The sequence below is a fragment of the Rhinolophus sinicus genome, linkage group LG02 (assembly GCF_036562045.2).
Source record: "Rhinolophus sinicus isolate RSC01 linkage group LG02, ASM3656204v1, whole genome shotgun sequence".
Lineage (NCBI taxonomy): Eukaryota > Metazoa > Chordata > Mammalia > Chiroptera > Rhinolophidae > Rhinolophus > Rhinolophus sinicus.
Window position 1 is genome coordinate 165,826,019 of NC_133752.1, and position 11,264 is coordinate 165,837,282.

At 36.6% G+C, this 11,264-nt stretch overlaps 1 long non-coding RNA gene across 1 annotated transcript in view; it reads right to left on the minus strand.

Annotated features, from left to right (window-relative positions):
• LOC141568776 (uncharacterized) overlaps nucleotides 1-8,049 on the minus strand; it is a 156,340-nt gene extending 148,291 nt beyond the window's left edge. The window contains exons 1-2 of the long non-coding RNA XR_012491965.1: nucleotides 7,987-8,049; nucleotides 7,224-7,345 (exon numbers count right to left, since the gene is read on the minus strand). This is a non-coding gene — a long non-coding RNA (uncharacterized LOC141568776). The remainder of the gene's footprint in view (nucleotides 1-7,223; nucleotides 7,346-7,986) is intronic.
• Between the last annotated feature and the right edge of the window lie 3,215 nt (nucleotides 8,050-11,264).

Consider the following 11,264-nt stretch of genomic DNA (forward strand, 5'->3'; position numbering starts at 1 on the left):
GTGTAGCTGAGGGAACTCTCTAAGGCCAATGAAAGAACCACCTGAAAGGATTAGAAGGAATAATACTTGAAGCACACAGAGGCCTGAGAACAATTTGTTTTCCCACCAGCCAGAGTGGAAAATCTCATAATTCACAGAGCATTAGGCTGACTACTCCATAGTCGACCAAAATTAGCCCTAGACTAAAGACTACTCTGATCCAGCTTAATAAAGCTGAAAATCAAGATCGAAAACAGTCAGACACTTTCCAAGTAACTTAAGTGTGTCTCAGAACAAAGCTCAAGAATACTTATAACAATACAGAAATATCTATACCTACCAAGGTTAAATTCACAATTTCTGGTATCCAATCAAATATTATTAGGCATGCAAAGAAGCCAGAATGTGTGACTCATATGAGAAAAATAATGCAATGTGAGTTGTAATATTGGGGATATTCAAAAATCATTACAGGACTACCCAGGGAAAAAAGACAATGGACTCTGCTTGGTTAGTATGCATGAGGCAGTTATTTAAAGCCGGCTTCCTGGAGGAGAAGGAAGCTAATGTGAAAATGAAAGAATGAGTCAACATTAGCCAGGTGAAGAGAATAGACATTTGTGATAGAGATCACACAATGTGCCACAGCACAGAGGCATGGAATTATAGATTCTCTGCGTCTAAACAACATACAAGATTCAGGAGAAGTGTGTGAGGGTCAGGACTTGGAGTGTGTCCTGTCTGGCAAACTTTTTCTGTCAAGTTCTAGATAGTAAATATTTTTGGCTTTATGGACCACATACAGTCTTGTTGCACACTCTTTTTTGTGGCCCTCTTTGTTTTCACAGATCCCTGCTGTAGGTAGGGATTGACTGTTTCCCAAAAGGGACAGACCTGCTTGTTGGTCTGCATTTTAGTTAGATCATTTTGCCAAATGCATGGAGAATGAATTTGAGGGGAGAAGGCAGAGAGACTTTAGAGAGCTACTGTGTTAGCCCAGTTGAGAGTTAATGAGAGAGGAGGAGTGGTTGACTTTATGAGCCTGAAACACTGCAAGTCTGGGTTGTGGTATAGATTTGGGAGTTATCAGCATATATCTCAGCTTAAGCCTTGAGTATGGATAAGATCACACAAGGAGAGCAGGCTGAGGGAGAAGAGTTTTTATGGAAAGACTAATATGCGCTAGACATATTCACTCGTTAATTCATTCATCCTTAATATAACCTTGTATAGATAGATTTTATTACCCCCATTTGACAGATGATGAGTCTAGAGGTCTGAGAGATTAAGCAGCTTACCCAGAGCTACCAATTAGAAAGAGAACTGGAATGCAAAACCAGTTCATTTTGTTCTAAAGCTCTTACTCTATTCCTCATGGCATACTGTTCTCAGCTCTCCTTAAGACATCGAGCTGGTGGCCTGCAACTGCCCCTGTGGCTTCTGTTCATAGAGCTCTCATCCTCACTGCATGTGTCTCAGGACACTTTGTCTTTAACTATTTGCCAGTGGTTCAGATACACATGAATTGGCCAAGTTGCTCACAAAGGTAAGAGACCCTGTTGCTGCCAAAGGCTTATTACGTTGCTATTTCCAAAGAGTACACCTTCCCTCTTTGCAACTAATTTTGCCTCCGAGTCCTTGAACTTAAACCAACCCCACTACCCTGTCACTAATCCTTCAAAACTTAAAAATTCATGTAGTTCATACACACAAAATTCACATGATCCTTGAGACACTCTCCTATAGTGAGGAATTTCTAAAAGTCAGTCCTAGCACTGCAACTGTTCGCAAAGAGAAACTGGCCAATATTCATAATTCTACAAACATATGGTAAGGCAGAGCATATTTTAAATATCAAGAACATTTACTTGAGACCTTCCCAAATGGTTTCAAAATTTTATTTGGGGTTTGGACACATATCAAAACATGTATTTACCTGACAAATCATGGCCTGCCTAAGCCTTTGGGGTGCATGTGTTTTTCATGCATGGTATTGTGAATACATATTAATTAAATTTTGCATCCAGTTTGCAGCAAAACTGGGAATGGCTTTGATAGATAGACAGCACTTCACTCAAGTAATTCTAACATACTTCTCTTAACATGAATTTCCCCTTTTTATTTGTTCAGCACGAAAAACAAACACTGAACATATGGAAGGATAACAGGGAGTGCTGAAAACTTTGAAAAATATTTTGTGTAGGTTTAATTTTGGTTACACAGGACTTAATGTTTTGAAAGATTTAGTGCAAATTTTTCTTCATTCCTAGGGAATTTCCCGATTTGAGAAAAATAGAATTGTGTTTGTCCTTGAAAAAACACAAGCTTTTGGCAGAGGAAGGCAACACCAATGATTATACAAAAATTCACGAACTTTCCACTGTGTAAGCGCACGATGGAAAATTCACGAACTTAATTGTCCGACTGTCGTAGATCCATTTTACTAACAGGAAGCTGAAGATCGACGAGTAGGGCAGATTTCATAGAATTGCACTAGTACTCTGAGAAAACCTGAAAAGGTCCCAAATCTTTTATTTTCCCAGGATTTTGATGAACTTCTAGCAGATCGGTTCTTTTAAAACGAGAAGTTGAATAAAAGTACTGAAGAGAAATACTTTTTTAATTTATTAGGATTGAAACTTTATATCAGAAAGCTTTAGAAACTTGAATTATGAAACAATGAAATTATATAAATGTGATAGAAATATGGTATCAGTAACGGCATGAATTGCTTTAAAAGTACTTAGTTCTGATTTTCTGAATTTCTGGCTCCTCATAACCCCTATTTTCCCCATATGTTTTATACGATTTCTTTCATATCATCCCTTTGTTTCTACTGAGTTATCTTTCTCTGTCTAAAATATCTGAAATTCCATTTCTCACAAGAAATCTACTTTGATTACAGGGCAGGAGGAGGTATACAGAGATGAGAAAATGAAAATATTCTTTTTTTCCTAGCAGAGTTGCAAACATCTGACCGTTCTTTGGTTTTAATTTCAAATAAAATGAAATGTAATGCATCCCTAGACAAACACCTTATTATGCCTTGTTACACCTCTTCAGACTTTTCTAGGAATGTAGTTTATTAAGAAATATTCCTATAATATTAAATACATGGACAAATTTATTCCTTTTCATTAAAGGATCCAGAGTGTGTTTTCTTCTATATGAAATTAAATTATATTTGTTGCATGTAGATACATATGTATAAGTGTGTGCGTATCTATCTATATATAGACAGATAGATACGCACACACACACACACACACACACACACACACACATATACACACACTCATACATTTATTTTCCTGTTTTTAAATGTTGCACTTTTAAAAATTCCTTTTTTTAACAGCAACCATACTAGCATATTTTGTCTTTAGAACTGTATTGCTTCTGTGAAACATAAGATCTCTTGTGGATTTATAAGCTTTGAGAAATATGAATACAATAAAAGAGGCCAGTGTCACTGACATTGTGAACACCCACAACTTGTTTTTTTAAATAGTAAATGCAAAACACGTTCTAATTAGTAGCTCTAACCCTGTTACTTGAAAGATTTATCATGTTGACTTTATTGCAAGTATGCCACCTTATAGATCAGAAATTTCTAGTGAAGTGAAGATTTGCTCTATAAATAAAAGAAGATATGGCTGCATATAAATCTGGGTGTGTGCATAATTGAAAGAGCTATAGAAACGAAAATGGGGAGGGAACGAGCAATTCCTGGAATCGATGCCCATTGAATCTCTGCCCATTTCTAAAAAAGAACCTTGAAAAAAACATATCCTGGCAAAATGTTGGTTTCCATTACTTTTCATTTTCTCTTGCCAGGATCAGAACCAGATGTTCTGTAATACAGCAAAGTCTGTTCTATTGGCATTTTTGGTTGTATTAACTTCAGGAACTACTGGAAATTTTATGTGAGAAGATTCACAGGTGATTAGCATCCAAATTTCCTGAGACTTCAGGGGTTTTGATGGGGTTGGAGAAGAGATGGCATAAAGTGGAAGTGTCCAAATATCCTGTGTTCTCTTCTTGATATGCTTATATTCATAATGAAATACATATGCTCATGTAACTTATCTTACAACATATGGTACAATATAATTGAAGAAAGTCTATGCAATCATTTCACCTCTCCTAAAAAAGAAAACAGTTCTACATTACTAATAAAAAAAAAAGAGTCAGGGCTTAGAGTGTGTGCTAAAGATATAGATTTTAAATATAGCCTACCCCCAAATCCCACAAGTTTAAATGAAAAGAAGAATGGAACATTGTACAACTTGGTTGCAGTTTGGGTTAGTGTCATCTCCTCTTTTCTCCCTCTTACATCTAACCTGACTATAAAGTAAGTGATTTTAAAACTGACAACTCAAGCAGGTAGAACTTGAAATTATGTGGCTGATCATACGTAAAATTAGAGTCATGACTTTCAGCCTCTGCAAATTTTGTCATATCAATTAATGGTGGGAATGCCTCTTAAAATATTAAAAGTAACCCCCCCTCCACACACACACACACACATACTACATTTGAAGAGCTGATCAAAGTGCTCGCAATTAGTAACATTTCTAGGATTATATGCTGGCAATGCTACCATAGTCTGGCTGTCATGAGAGGCTTATCTTCCCTGGAAGCTCTGTTGGGATGGTCTAGCTAGTTGACATAGCATTGACCATCTGAGTGAGTTTCAATTAGATATGCTTATATTTTTAATTTTAAAACACTTATGAGACAGTGAAAATCATGTGCATTGGTAAAGAAAACAGGAAAATGTAGCTAATAATATTTCATGTTAGTGTAGTAACCTTTTGGAAGAGGCTCCCGATTCTTCATTTTATTCACTACCTCAGTGGTGTTGTAGAAATGGATGTGATGAGACAGAGCAGGTCCCCTCTATAAGAGTGGGAGGAGAAGGTAGTTACTAAAGTGTCAAACCTCCCAACTTCACCTCATCTCCCCCCTCACACACACACAAGTCTTTATGGGTGAGTTTCCAGCATAACATTACATATCTTGTGGGAAGAACGAGGATCAGAAAAGGTTATTGACGAAGCCAGGCAGGCTATGCCCACATGTTCAGAGTCCCTGATCACAATGCTGGGAGGCTGAGCTAGAGTCTTGACATTTCCCAAAAGCCCCTATAGTAGGGCTTCTGTGACCAGGTCAACTTGAAATAATAGGCAACACTCCACTCAGACACACTACACTCATGATCCAATAAAAGCTCAGTGATGCAAATTCTCTTTGTACAGAATTTTCCTTAATATTTACCAGTGAACAATATGTTAGTTACAAAGACTTAGCAAGAATTACTTGACAATGCCTTGAAAGAGTGGGGTGAGGGGACATACACATGTGAGGCCCTGGGACCTTGAGCGTTTGAATTGCAGAGAACAGGGTGATGGAATGGAAAAAGGAGCTGATGAGGTAGAGGGCAAGGTGTTAATGGTAGGTCTCTATCTGTTTCACAATTTTCCCTCAAATTGTCTTTGACAATGAGACTCAAAATTAAATTCAGACATATCATAGCTTGCCAATACTGTGGACAATACTTTGTTTTTCTCCATTCACACTGCACAGAGATAGATTACAATTGTATACTGCTATTCTAATTCCTAAAATGGGAAATTCACCTCTGGAAAGAGGCTGGCTTCCTTCCAAAAGGTGGGCTTTGGAATATCTGAAACCACCAAGAAATATGTTTCTTAGAAGGTTGGCAACATGCCCCATTGCCTGGGAAAAGGGTTTGTTATCGTATTTGCCAGGGTATAAAATACAATTACCCCCTCTGTACCAATATGCTTCCAGCTGCATCCAGACAGCATAATCAACATTGATCTCAGTTACTAACCCCCTTTTCCAGATAAAAGAGACTGTCAGGCCTTGCCACAATGGAACTTATTGACTGTCTGGCCGTCTCTTGGGTGGTTAAAGAATGTGTAAAAAGACCCAACCTGGAGGAAAGTTGGAGGGCAATATTAAATTTATCAAAATTTAAATTGATATACGTCAAATGCAGGTGTGTCTTACAGTGAACAGATATGACGATCAAACAGTTTATGTTCTGAAGGTTTAAAAGAAAGTCGCCCACTTTGTAGGTGCAAACCCTGCAAATAAAAGAAAGTGATGGTTCTGGTTCAGAAAGACAGCAAACAGCAGGGCAGATCATGTCCTTACACTGACTGAGCATCCTAGGAGACAGTTAGGTTTAGGATTCAGAGTTAAGCACTAATTGTTACAACCTAAGAGATGAGCAAGCTGACTCTAGTGACTGGAATTATTGTCCCTCCCTGAAGATGCCACGGCAGAAGGGCCAGCTATGTGCACCGGGGAGCAGCATCTCGGGGTGGCCTGATGTCATCTGACAACTGTAACCCCACGTGGCAGCGCAAAAAAAGAGCAGCGTAGATTGGTGATACTCTGATAGTCTCCCTGCTCTGTATTGTATGAGCCCTGAGGGTAACAGAAGATTTCCACAGGAAGACAGAAGCAAATGTTTTCTGGCTAATATGATACATGGGGTTTGGAATAATCAATCAGAAAAAGATCAAGTTCTTATGACTATATTTGCTACTTGAGTTTGTGGAGAAATTTATGATGGTCAACACTCAGATTACAAAAGAGAAAACTTAGATTGGGAAGAGGCTAAAGCTGTTGATCTAAATGTTAAACAACAATTTAGCCCCAAGCCAGGAAGGAGAATCCAGTTCGGATGTGTCTTCCAGCTCTGTTTTCATTACACAAGACAACATTTCCTAAAGTCCAGCAGCCTTGATCCTGCCCTTTCATGATTGCTGACTACATTTATCATTCATTTATTCACTTCTTCAATCTACAAATATTTACTGAGCAACTATCACGTGCCAGACACTTTCCTAGATGCCAGGAATACAGAAGGAAAAAATACAAATTCTTGTCTTTGTAGAGTTTTGTTTTAAATGTTTTTGTTTTGTTTTGTTATGTTTTGTTTCTTCATTTGCACAGTCAGGTTCAGAGACATAAAGGCCCCGTTGAAAACTGTAGCAAACAGATCATCTCAAAACCTCAAAGTCATACTCAACAACTGGACATGGTCAATAAATGGACCTCCTGAACACTGTTTGATCAAACACTCCGTCCCTACAAAGGGCATTATCAATAGGTTCACATCATGACTCAGTGCGTAAGAGATTACTTGTAGACTAACAAGGAGTCAAGTAAGGGTTAAATCTAAGCAAAACGAATGTGGGCGAGCTTACTTTTAGTACTTATCCTTTGTCTTCTGTGCTTTTTCCTAAGAGTAGCATCAACTCTTCATTCTGGTGAGAGAGCCTCACTCGTCAATCGTTCTTCTTTCTCTTTTCTCTCAAATCTGCATTTCCTTCAAAGGAAGATGGAAATATATGGTAAGAGTTTTAAGTGCTTTAACCCAGGTGATTTAGCAGAAATCAGTGTTAGGATGAATAAATTTTTAGCAGAATTTAAACACAACTAATACTAATGCTGGAATGTTAAGCATGGATTGGCAGGGGACAGCATAGGGAAGTATTTGAACAGTATTCAATCCTTTCTGGAATCTGAGTCTCTAAGTTTGGAATCATAGTCATTGATGCCATTATACTGCTTTGTATTACATTGATGTTAAGTTATGAAATACAAATTTTTATTAAGAAGTCAGAGATATTTTAAGGTATTAAATATTGTTTTTGCTATTACATAGTAGCAAACCATTAGCTGATATGTGTTCACAGATTTAGAAATTGTCAACAATGTAGTCATGTATTTTTTTTATTAGTCACTTAATTTTGCATGGCTCAAGTCGTAATTCATAGGTACCACATTTTTCCAAAAACATCAAAATATGGGCATATTTAAATTGATCTTAGCTTTAATCCTACATACAGATCCTCACAAGTTCCAGCTTAAAAACCTATAGAGACAACTAAAACAGAGAAAAACTCGCAAACACTAATACCAAAGAAAGACAGACAAACATATGCCAGAATCTTGGAGGAATCTTACCAAGTGTAAGGCAGATGGAACTTGGTTTGGAAGAAACTTCCCCAGGCTCCACCTTTGAATGGATATTGCCTAAAAATAAAAAAATAAAATAAAAAAAATTAAGACGATATAGTGTATTTTTCGTTAATTCAGAGACGCATAGCCTATGCCAATTCAAGTTTGCTTATAAACCTTCTCTCTGCTTTAGGGAGAAGACTGAAGACTACTTCTGTCCTTGTTTATTCAATCGCAGCTATCTACATTCTCTAGATTTAGTAAATTATAACAGCCACGAGAGCAGTGAATTGACAATAAGTATGGTTTGCTGCTTGAGAAGTACATAATCTCTAGAATAAAGTGCATTAGGTCAAACAGAGATAAAAAGACACCCCAGCGCAGTACTAGCTTAGTAATGTAACATTTCACATGCTCCACTGGTTATTAAATAATATATTAATTCCTGCCAAATGTAGAAAATTAGGTTGCTATATATAATTTGAAACTCACCTAAGAAAAATAATAGGAGAATATTGATCATCTCTCAGCTTCAGGTAATCCACACTCATGTTCATTAGTAAATAACTAAGTCTGGAAATAATCTTGCCTCATTTGAGTAAAATCAAAATATACGTATATATGGTTTTTGAAAAAGGTATTTATGAACAATAGAATAACAAACTCTAAAAAGAAAACTCTAAAACTAGATTTACTTTGGGAAACAGAAAAAAGTTTCAGAAAACAAATGGGTGCACAATAAAATTTAAGAAAGTATGGCCATTAAACTGTTAAGAGACAAAATATAAAATAAAAGTTCAGTAGGATGCACTATAAATGGATGTAAATAGGAAACACTTCCAGGAAAAAAATATGGAAAAATTGGAGGTAGTAAAATACAGAAATGACAAAGAAGAAAATTTAATCAGTCATGTGTTGTACAGACTTGCAAATTATCTTATAACTTTGAGCAAAAAGATAGACATTAAAAATGAGTACTTGAGAAAGTGAGAGACTTGGACAACAGAGAATAAAAAATCTGAGTATAAGTAATGCACCTGGAGAAGTAAGAAACGTTGGTCACAATTAAGAAACTTTGAATATCAGTAACTATTCAAAGTAGACAATGACCTAGACACTGAAGATACAGCAATAAACAAAACTAAACAAGAAAAAAATTAATCTCTACCCTAATGGAGCTTATGTTCAGTTTCACATAATACATAATACTGTATACAATATAGTACATATACTGTTTACAATATAGGCAAATATTAAGTCATGTGCACACGGTGGGAGTATAGATGGTTTTCAAAAATATATTTTTATTTCAATTCTCTCCCATAACCACATATTGTTTTTATACAAAAAATTCATTTAACAATGACTTCTAAATCAGATCACGTATTAAAGTTGTACTTCAGTAGATCTTTTTAATGTTAACATACTATTAAATTGTTTTTATAGTATTGGACATACCTTACAGTGATGATCCAAAATTAAAATCAGAATCATTATTTTAATTCTGGTTATCTAATTAAAATTGCAAAATATGGCATTTCTCTACTCCACTATTCCTGGATATAATTTCCTTATTGTGTCACAGTGGAATTTACCAGCATGTCAGAAATTTCCTAGGCACTTCTGATGCCCTAATTCTAATTATTTATTTTAAATAATTTAATTTTGTTTGTACTGTATCCCTTTCCTCTTGCATTGAATTTCTGTCTGACACTAGCGGAAACAAATTGCAAAACAACACAACAAAGGTTTTCCTCACAGCTGCTTCAACCAGATGGTAGATTTGAGCTTCTGGAAACGTATTAGGAAAGCTTATTCCCATATAAAGTCTATCTCAAGCTTAGACATCCCTAAGGCCCTTCCTTGCAAGACAGAGAAAGGACTGTTATGTTTGAGGTGTTTTTCTGTACAGTAATTTCTATCTTTGTGCTATTCAACGGTCATGAACTTATAAGTTATCTCTGGCTCCTTCACCATCGTATACATGCTTATAGAGCACCATGACCTAAATACATGTACTAGGTTATTCTGTGTGTCCCCTTTCCCATAGTTGAACTCCTAGTATTTTACAATGCCATTTCAGGGAATCATTAAAATCTATGATAGTGCTTTTCCCCATTGAGATTATCTTTTTGAAGAACAAGATATGAAGATGTTATTGAGAGCAGCTGAAATCTATTCAAATGTTGCTATAAGCAGTCTTGGAAACAACCATCAGGGGTTTTGAAACAAGTGGTCCCTCATTTCTGGCCACTCATCTCTGCATTTCCTTCCATATGGACAACCAAGAAACAGAAGAATCTAATCACTTGGTTGACATTTTATCACCACACTGTGGCAGTGACCATTACCAGCTTTTCCTATTTTTGTTTATAAATCCTTATAATTGGTATTCCTGAGTTGGCAGCCTGCTATATGTAAGCCAGTCAGCCAGAGCATTGCTGACTTTTGCCATGGACATTCAGAGAGCAAGTCCAGAACCTAATTTTTTCCACCTCTAGGTAAAAATTTGAGTCAAGTTATTGTCTAAATTGTTACCCTAAATAGCAGCTCCAATCATGTAATGTCACTGGACAAAGGCTTTTAATGGCTCTCTACTGCCTACAGAAAGGGGCACAAACTCTTAAGTTTAGGATTTAAGAAGCTATACCATATGATCAAGGCAGTTCAGTTTTATCTTCTTTTGACCTACACGTGCCAGGGTTTCTCACAATAGGCATGGTGCACGTATTGAGAATGGCTGGACTATATCAAAATAAAACATGTCAGACTTCTTGATTGTCACTCAGATTCCCAGTTTCCCCTCCAAGCTTTAGCTCACATTACTCCCTCATTCTTCTTTCTTCAATACTCAGCTCTAAGGCTCATTATTTATTGAAGTCTTTCTGACCTAAGCTCAGAAGGATCTTTCCCATCTCTGATTCTGCATGGGGAATATCCTGGGAAGGTCACTGGATTTGGAAACTGGAAACTATTAGCATAATCTGGACAAGTCCCTTAACTTTCCACAAACCTCTATTTCCTGATCTGTAAAGTAGGCCATTTATTTATGTATTCAATTTATGAAGTGATCCCCCCAATTAGTTTCCTACTCATCTGACATTATACATACGAGTAGTTATTACAGTGTTGACTATATTCCCTATGCTGTGCTTTACATCTACGTGACCATTTTGTAACAACAAATTTGTACTTCCTAATCCCTTCACCTTTTTCACCCATGCTTCCCAACCCCCCTTCCATCTAGCAGCCATCAGTTTGTTCATCTGTGCAGTGTTTCCCCA